The sequence below is a fragment of the Anser brachyrhynchus genome, assembly GCF_964034855.1.
Source record: "Anser brachyrhynchus genome assembly, chromosome: Z".
In the NCBI taxonomy this organism is placed as follows: domain Eukaryota; kingdom Metazoa; phylum Chordata; class Aves; order Anseriformes; family Anatidae; genus Anser; species Anser brachyrhynchus.
In genome coordinates this window covers 72,806,189-72,816,377 of record NC_137697.1, presented here as the reverse complement: position 1 = coordinate 72,816,377, position 10,189 = coordinate 72,806,189, and the positions used below count along the sequence as shown (strand labels likewise).

The window sequence follows — 10,189 nt, the reverse complement described above, 5'->3', positions numbered from 1 at the left end:
CTGCAAGAGAGAGTCAAGGAAAACTGTGAGGCCACGAGGGAAATCAAATGGTGTAATTACAAATGACACGAACAGTAAATGAAAGTCTTTCCCTCCTCAGGCTCTTTACATTTCAAAAGGCTCGGGTGACTGAAATGCTAGGATTAATTAAATATAACACCAGTGAATTCTGCACAAGTTAAGTAGATCTCTCTCTCTCTCTCTCTCTCTCTTTCTCTCCCTCTTCTTAACTGTAAGGAAATTAAAGAGACCAGAAATGGGAGAACATTCCTCTTTCCTGTTACATCTGGTTGACAAAGGGTACATTTTTCTAGGCAAGCGTGAAAATGGAGATGAAAGAGGACATTTCTACTAAAAGCAAGACTTGATTATGATTAGGTAGGGGGTAGAGAATAAACCAAGTCAGGAAAGCTGATGCCAACCTGCACAAATGTTATGTCTAATTGTCAAAATTTAATCAAATAGGAGAAAAATACATGGCTGCTTGTCTCTAATCAGGGTCTGTGGTAGTTAGCAGATGAGAGAAGACCACACAATAATGCTCAGCTGGCTAGAACAACCAGTTTCTCTTTCACTGTGGGTGAACTTGTGAACCACAACCCCTTCCTTGCCAGTGCACAGGACAGAAGAAATCCTCGTTGATGTACAGCAGCAGTGAGCAGGTAAGACAGCTGAACTTAAGATGATATGCCACTGTCCCAGACAAAAATCTCATTTCTTGTTGATCTCTGCTCTTAAACGTCATCTTGAGAAAGCGCATGAGTCTCTTTGGTTTGCCAGCCCCAGGCTCTTTCCAAATAGCAAGTTGGCTACCACATTGTGCATAACTGGGACAAAAAGACAGATCTGCTCTTCATACAAAAGTCAGCTGGCCTTTGTTTACCAAATGTTCTTTTGTTACTCGAAGCTTTCATCACTTGCACTGGAATAATGAAGGACACGCAAACTACAGCATAACCTTACCAATCTATTCTCAAGAAGTGCTCAAATGTCAAGCCCCCAGCTGTCTCTCAGAGAAATGCATGCAGAGAGGGATATGAATTATCATTTTAGAGATGCTGTGGAGACGCCTAAATTCTAACATTTTAAAATCAAAACATCTGTTAAAAATGTGGCAAAAGAATCAGATCTACAGGCGGGTTTGTAATTCCAAGTGACCGTGATAAGGCTATTTGAACAATGCCCTGTCTGATGTTTAGGTTTTAATTTTGTCAGGAACAGATGGTAGCTGTGCCAAATCACTGTTGCAAGATAAAATGAAAAAATTATGTCAAGGAACATCTTATGTTGTATCATATTTGCTCATAATGCAAATTTATCTGGAGATCTGGGCAGATTAAACAACTTTAGTAATAAGAGCACATACAGATTTCCAAAGTACTCAGGTCCTCAATCATCATGGCTTCATTGGTTAAAACCCAGCACACACTGCTCTTTGGATTAAATATCACTGTAAACTGAGCCAGATAAATTAGAACTCTTCATCAAACTACAACAGACCCCACTAGGAAAAGGACCCTGCCTTGCAACAGGGTTCCTCAGCAGTATAGAACTGCAGTGGCATAGTGGCATAACTCATCTGTAACTGATATACATATATGTATTTATTTATTTATTTATTATATATATGTGTATGTATATATATGTGTGTGTGTGTGTGTGTTCTCCAAGGGCCAATGCAGGCAATAAGCTTGAATAATGTTTCTTTCCTGGATTAGTCATGTATATATAGGATCTAGTATCTCTGGGATGCTAGAGAACTATGTCAGCCACACATGCCACTGCCATACAAACTTAATTCTTGCTATAGGAGGAAGATAATTAGCTTTTGTGCTCCAAGCTTCTATTCAAATCCAAAGAACAGACTTCAGAAAGAGGACTCTGAAATGTTGTTCTTCTCTTTCTCAGTGATTACTCTATGGCATAGAGTGACTGTGTCCAGGACAAGGCATGCACTTTCACAGAATCACAGCATCGTCTAGGTTGGAAGAGACCTCCAAGATCACCCAGTCCAACCTCTGACCTAACACTAACAACTCCTCCACTAAACCATATCACTAAGCTCAACATCTAAATGTCTCTTAAAGACCTCCAGGGATGGTGACTCAACCACTTCCCTGGGCAGCCCATTCCAATACCTAACAACCCTTTCAGTAAAGAAGTTCTTCCTAATATCCAACCTAAACCTCCCCTGGTGCAACTTTAGCCCATTCCCCCTCGTCCTGTCACCAGGCACGTGGGAGAATAGACCAACCCCCACCTCACTACAGCCTCCTTTAAGGTACCTGTAGAGGGCGATAAGGTCACCCCTGAGCCTCCTCTTCTCCAGGCTGAACAGTCCCAGCTCCCTCAGCCGCTCCTCGTAAGACTTGTTCTCCAGACCCCTCACCATCCTCTGTCACCCTTCTCTGGACTCACTCAAGCACCTCGACGTCCTTCTTGTAGCGAGGGGCCCAAAACTGAACACAGTACTCGAGGTGCGGCCTCACCAGAGCCGAGTACAGGGGGACAATCACTTCCCTAGCCCTGCTGGCCACACTGCTTCTTATACAAGCCAGGATGCTGTTGGCCTTCTTGGCCACCTGAGCACACTGCTGGCTCATATTCAGCCAGCTATCAACCAATACTCCCAGGTCCTTCTCTGCCAGGCAGCTTTCTAAACGCTCATCTCCCAGCCTGTAGCTCTGCTTGGGGTTGTTGTGCCCCAGGTGCAGGACCCGGCACTTGGCCTTGTTGAACTTCATACAGCTGACCTCAGCCCATCGGTCCAGCCTATCCAGATCCTCCTGCAGAGCCTTCCTACCCTTGAGCAGATCGACACACGCACCTAACTTGGTGTGGTCTGCAAACTTACTGAGGGTGCACTCAATCCCCTTATCCAGATCATCGATAAAGGTATTGAAGAGGACTGGCCCCAGTACTGAGCCCTGGGGGACTCCACTAGTGACTGGCCTCCAACTGGATCTGACTCAATTCACCACAACTCTTTGGGCCCGGCCATCCAGCCAGTTTTTAACCCAATGAAGCGTACACCAGTCCAAGCCATGAGCAGCCAGTTTTTTGAGGAGAATGTTGTGGGAAACGGTGTCAAAAGCCATACTGAAGTCAAGGTAGACCACATCCACAGCCTTTCCCTCATCCACTAAGCGTGTCACTTTGTCATAGAAGGAGATCAGGTTCGTCAAGCAGGACCTGCCCTTCATAAACCCATGCTGACTGGGCCTGATCACCTGGTTGCCCTGTAAGTGCCACGTGGTGACACTCAAGATAATCTGCTCCATGAGCTTCCCTGGCACTGAGGTCAAACTAACAGGCCTATAGTTCCCCGGGTCTACCCTCCGACCCTTCTTGTAGCTGGGCATCACATTTGCTAGCTGCCAGTCAACTGGGACCTCCCCTGATAGCCAGGACTGCCGATAAATGGTGGAAAGCGGCTTGGCCAGCTCCTCCACCAGTTCTCTCAGTACCCTCAGGTGGATCTCATCCAGCCCCATCGACTTGCGTACATCCAAGTGCTGTAGCAGGTTGCCAACCATTTCCTCGTGGATAGTGAGGGCCGCATCCTGCTCCCCATCCCCTTCCACCAGCTCAGGGTACTGGGTATCCAGAGAACAACTGGTTTTGCCGCTAAAGACTGAGGCAAAAAAGGCATTAAGCACCTCAGCTTTTTCCTTATCCCTTGTAACTAAGTTTCCCCCCCGCATCCAGTAAAGGATGAAGATTCTCCTTAGTCCTCCTTTTGGTGTAGATGTATTTGTAAAAACATTTTTTGTTATCTTTAACAGCAGTAGTCAGACTGAGTTCCAGATGAGCTTTGGCCCTTCTAATTTTGTCCCTGCACAGCCTCACAACAGCCTTATAGTCCTTGTGAGTGGCCCGCCCTCTTTTCCAAAGATTATAAACCCTCTTTTTTCTCCTAAGCTCGAGCCACAACTCTCTGTTCAGCCAGGCTGGTCTTCTTCCACGCCGGCTCGTCTTTGGGCACATGGGAACAGACCGCTCCTGAGCCATTAAGATTTCCTTCTTGAAGAGTGCCCAGCCTTCCTGGACTCCTCTGCCCTTCAGAACCACCTCCCAAGGGACTCTGCCAACCAGTGTCCTGAACAGCTCAAAGTCAGCCCTCCGGAAATCCAAGACAGCAGTTTTACTGGTCCCCTTCCTGGCTTCACCAAGAATAGAGAATTCTACCATTTCGTGGTCACTCTGCCCAAGACAGCTCCCGACCACCACATCTCCTATCAGTCTGTCACTGTTTGTGAACAGAAGGTCTAGCGGGGCACCTCCCCTGGTAGGCTCTCTAACCAGCTGCATCAGGAAGCTATCTTCCATGCTCTCCAGAAACCTCCTAGACTGCTTTCTCTGGGCTATGTTGTGCTTCCAGGATATGTCTGGGAAGTTGAAGTCCCCCACGAGAACAAGCGCTGACGATTTCGCAACTTCTGCCAGCTGCCTATAGAACTCCTCATCCGTCTCCTCATCCTGGTTCGGCGGTCTATAACAGACCCCCACCAGGATGCTTGCCTTGTTGGCCTTCCCACCAATCCTAACCCACAGAGACTCAACCTTATCAGTCCCAGCCTCAAGTTCCACAACATCAAAACACTCTCTAACATAGAGAGCCACACCACCACCTCTTCTGTGCTGTCTGTCCCTTCTGAAGAGCCTATAGCCAGACATTGCAGCACTCCAGTCATAAGAGTGGTCCCACCACGTTTCCGTGATGGCAACCAACTCATAGCCTGCCTGCTGCACGATGGCTTCCAGTTCCTCTTGTTTGTTACCCATGCTGTGTGCATTAGTGTAGATGCACTTCAGTCGGGCCATTGCCTTCTCCCCCAGCCTTGCCATTGTTCCCCCTGGCACAGCTCCAACAAGCCTTATGTCAGCCCCTTCCCCCTTCTTACCTAGTTTAAAGCCCTCTCAACGAGCCCTGCCAGCTCCTGGGCTAGGATCCGTTTTCCCCTTAGAGATAGGGACCCATCTGCGGCCATCAGGCCGGGTGCCGAGTAAAGCGCCTCATGGTCAAAAAAAACAAAATTTCTGTGTTGGCACCAGCCTCTGAGCCACGTGTTAATCAGGTGGGCTTTCCGTGTCCACTCTGTACCCCTCCGTGCTACTGTAGGGATGGACGAAAACACCACCTGTACTCCCGCCCCATCCACTAACCGTCCCAGTCCCCTAAAGTCCCATTTGATAGCCTTCAGGCTTCTCTCTTCAATATTACCACTGCCAGCCTGGACTATCAAAAGAGGATAGTAATCAGAGGGGCGAACCAGGTTGGGAAGCTTTCTGGCAACATCCCTGACCCTGGCCCCAGGGAGGCAGCAGACTTCCCTATGGGTAGGGTCAGGCCGACAAATAGGGCCCTCTGTCCCCCTGAGAAGGGAGTCGCCTACAACAATTACCCTTCTGTCTTTCTTGGTGGAGGCAGTCTTGAGGCATGGAGTCGACCTCCTCGCCCCAGATATCCTCCTGGGTAGACTTTCTACCTCATCTTCACCCACCAGTCTCTCAAGCTCTAGGACCTCAAACCTTTTTAGCAGCTCAAACTTCGTAGCAGTTGAAACCACACAAGGTGTCTGCAGCCAGAACAGGTTCTGATGAAACACCAGTTATGATCATAGCTGACAGGAGCTTGACTTCTTTCTCTTCCCCACAGAAAAAGTTGTATATCAGAAGTGGATTTTGTTCCAAAATAGAACTACACACTGGAAAAAAAATAAAAAATAATAATAATAATAAAATACTTTTTTATAACATAACAATCTGAAATGTTCTGAGCAGCTGAAGAGCCAGACAAGGCCAGAGACCTGGCAGTCATGGATGGAGAGTGAGCAATCATGGAGAAGTCTTACAGTCAATGTTACAAGCAGGAAAAGAGAATTTTAGTGGAAAAGTCACTTATGTCTCAGTGAGTAAACGGTCAGAAAAAATAAGCCTACTATAATAAAACCTTAATTTCACCTTGATTGATCAAGGTAAAGTGCCTTGAGGACATGCAAGTGATGAAAAACAAGTTCCAACTCATAATCAGAAGGATAGCAGCAGAAGGAAAGCATGGTATTGTGTGCTGGATCTTGGTATGTAATGCACCCTAATAAGATTTTCAAAATACAAGTGTTTGAGGAACCCCAAGAAGCCTGTTTGAAACTCATTTTTCTTATATGCTAATGCCTGAAGTCAGGGGACTGATGGAAAATTGAGGTCAGTTTTTTCACCCCAGCTAAAATTTACATACCTATGTTTCAGAAGGAAAACAACAGGAACAAAAATGATAGCTAAAATGCCAGGTTTTTGTGAACTGCAAATATCTGAGAACTAATTTGCACTGATTTATACTGCTGACTCTTGCTCATAAATACTCCTGACTTGAAAGACTCTTCATGTAAGAATGCCTAACAACTCCCCCTTCCTCTCTGCAAAACAAAACTGGCAGGAAATTCCAGCTTCCCAAGAAGTCAAGCTCCTGAAATGAAAGCTACCATTCAGAAGAAGCTGTATGAGGAAACCAAGGTGAGGTTTGGTAACTAAGCAATATCTGCACCCTAAAACCTTTCTGATATATTGTGGTCAAATTTTAACCTAGGATAATGGAAATTCACAACTACATTTATGATATATTACATTAAAACTAAACATATAAAAGCTTTTGGTGAGAAATTGTGGTTTGATTCCGATTTTATACTGGATTCTATGGTACCATAACTCTAGCAGAGGCATTTTTGATGCAGGGAGTAAGACAGGGATAACACTGTGTTTGAAAAAAAAAAAAAAGAAAAAATCCAGCATTTTTTTTTCCTTTTTTAAGGCCTGACTTACATGAGATAAGGTATATATTGCAGTGATTTATGAACAGCCACACAACAAACACTGGAAAGAAAGCCCGTGAGTAACAAATCTGCAGGTAATCCTGAACCCTACAATTCCGCTTTTTACAGTCTGTTCAACTACCAGTACTTCCCCAGCCATTTTTGTAATAGTAGGCTATTTGAATTCTTTTCCTACAGCAAACACTATTCCAAGTGATAGGCACTGTAAAGCATTCTTCTGGAGAATAAATCTTTTAAAACACTCTTGAAGATACAAAGCTTGAATGGGTCCATAAATGAACTGCTAGCTGGGGAGAAGTCTAAGAAGTTTTCAGGTCTTTCTAAGTTAAAGTAGAAAAGCATGTGCTGCCACCATTATGACTTATGATCAGAGATTTCAGTATCCTAAACTCTTTCAGTTTTACTCTGCAGAGGATTTTTCCCAAAAGAATGTAAGTCTATGACAGTGGTAATGCCAGATGACAAAGGTATCAGCCTCATATAATGGCACTACAAATGCATTCATGGTGTGGCTAAACCCTTATTCACATGCTCATCTTCACTTTTATTCTTAACTAGCTGGATCGTTACATATACCCACTCTTGTTTATTCACCATGTTTAGTTTTTCAACCCATTCAACTCTAAAATAACAAACAATAGTTTGTGTGTTTATTTTTTCCCATATACTTTCTGAAAGTATAATCTACCTCAGATTTTTGCTGCCTCTGTCTATCCAACTTTTAGAGTACTTCCCATGCTGCTCCAAAAATAAATTGATGAAAATATAGAGAGTAATATATCAAATGTAAACAAAGATGGATATTCTTGGCTTTCTCATCAATAACACAGCTTTCTTGGTCATGTATTGAGTGGCTAGTAATTAATGATAAGGTGTTAATGGAAAAAAATAGCATTAAGCTCCTTACTGAATGTTTTCAAAGAAACAGATAACATTTTTTGACATCTTGTCAGACAAAAGGATCTCAGCAATGTGCATTATTTTTATACTCTTCTTGTCAACTGCACCACTGTTGTGAGATGGGGTTGAGGAAAGGCTTTCCTAAGTCAAAATATAGACTTTTAAGTAAAACTGTCAAGGCTAAAAATTGCTTTCTGAGGATGATTTACTCCATTAAGTCAGGCACACATTAACTCATGCTACCATAGTTAATTGCATGACTTTTTTCCCTTAAAAATACTAATCAAATTTAAATTTCTTAAAATGACTAAAAGCAAATCATGCTTTGTCATGATTCACCTTATTAGTATGAACAAATTTAAATAGGATTTAAAAAGAAAGTCAAATATCCCAGACATTTCATAAAAGAAAATCAAAATGCATTCATGAAAGGGGAAATTGCTTTTCTAGTTTTCAGAAAAAGTCCTAAAGGAGATTTGGCTGAATTTTATCTGGACTTTTGGAAACCCTTTCACATGACCTATCATAAGAGTCTAGTGATAAGAACTGTGTAGGCACAAAGTGAAAGGCAAAGCACAGCTACAGGACAGGACTTCCCTGCAAGATGGAGAAACAAGAGCATCTGAGGCCGTAAGTGATAAGCACAGTCCCTGAGAGCTTTGTTCTGGAAGAGTCAGGCAGAAGATAAAATAAAGAGATTTACCTAGTTAAGTCTAGTGATGTCTGCAAATGATTTCAGAATGCCCTCATGCATGTGCAGTAACAGGCGTGCTGAGATGCATTATCTGAACTACAAGCAAACCTCACTGATAAGTTTCAAGACACAGGTCAGAAATCAATTCTCTCCAGATCTTCCTTGCTCCATATAGGAAATACCTCCACAGCACTAGTCCTTTACTTATTCCTGAGCTCTAAAAAGGTACCAGGACTGAACGTGAGCATGCACACCATGCACAAAAGAAGGTTACATTTTGGCAGTCATCTTCATGGTACATTTGGACTATCCCAAACTCTTCTAACTTGATTCTCTCTCACCCAGCAATGTAAGGTATTTACATTTCCCTTTTTGTTGGTCTAGATAACTTGCTTATTTGGGCCAATTATTTTTCCACTTCTTGGCTCCAGCTCTTCCCTTAGCAAGTATTGTAATGTTCAGCAAAAGGAATCCAGCTGGTTGAATGAAGACTTTACATAAATTAAATGGGAAACTTGCAGTATGCCAGTTTTTCATCTAAACAACATGTGCATTGAAGTCTGGATAACAAAAGAGCCTGTGATTTCAAGATTTCGTTTGTAGGCACTTCTGACAAAAGACACTGCAAAATGTTAACAGATCTACATCTATTTTATCTTAAAGTTGCCTAAGGCAGTATAAGCCTAAAACAAGGGACGTCCGAGTCGTCTAGCAGTATGCTGGACTTTAATACTTTTGCCACTGAAAGAAACCAAGTTAAAAACTATAAGCATTTGTCACCTTTACTTCAGGCTGAGCTATTCTGCCTACTACACTTCAGAAGCCAAAGCCTCTTGAGCTTAGGAAATTTCCTTCATGAAGATACGTCCCTCTTTGGGCCTTCAAACACTAATTGGCGTAAAAGAACCAGAACGAAGATGATCATTTCATCCATTTTAACCAGTTGAAGTTTTGCCCACAAATTTTCAGCCATGTGAGCCAAAACATGCATGAAATATCTCATCTGGGAAGTTCTTAATATTTTGTACAATACATAAAAATCTAAGTAATCTAAGTGGTAATTTGTAAAAATTGATCCCTGAACAGAAAATTTATTTCATCTTCTCTTGCAGTTTTAGATAAAATTTAACAACATCTTGTTGAAAGCTTAGTTTTTATTATTACTATTATTATTATTATTATTTATTTTATTTTGCTGTTTGTTTTTTTGTGTTTGCTTGGAACATTTTTGTCTTTCTTTTCTTTCTCTCTCTCTCTTTTTTTTCTTTTTTTTTATTGTCTTCCTTAGTATGACAATATTGGAGAACAAATAGCAAGATAAAGTTAAAATTACATTATTTCATCGCTGTTTTGATTATGTATCTGAAATTCTGTGTTAAACTGGAAAATTTTTTAAAATTAGATTTCAGAAAGTTTAAAATAACATTTTTGTCTTCAGTACGGACTTTCAAAGGATTGAAAATGAATTAGAAGCTTAAATCCCACTGAAATCTGATATAAAGTAGTCCAAGTAATGTGTGTGTTGTGGCATTGAAAATTCCTGCAATATTAAAAAGCAATATACCGTTTCTTGTTACTATACTGCAGTAGAAATAGAGACAGGTGAGCTAGCAGGAATGGTCTAGCTGACTTCCAAGAGACCAGCTCTGATCTTAGTTTTCTCAGAAGACAGAAGATTGTTTTTTTGTTCTCCAGTAAAATATCCATGACTTTTAAATTGCATCCACAGATTGTGAAGAATCGTTCAGTGCCACAGTCCAAAAAC

At 42.3% G+C, this 10,189-nt stretch overlaps 1 long non-coding RNA gene across 1 annotated transcript in view; it reads right to left on the bottom strand.

The window, feature by feature from the left end:
* LOC308185664 overlaps nucleotides 1-10,189 on the bottom strand; it is a 43,542-nt gene that overhangs the window by 13,387 nt on the left and 19,966 nt on the right. The window lies entirely within an intron of this gene.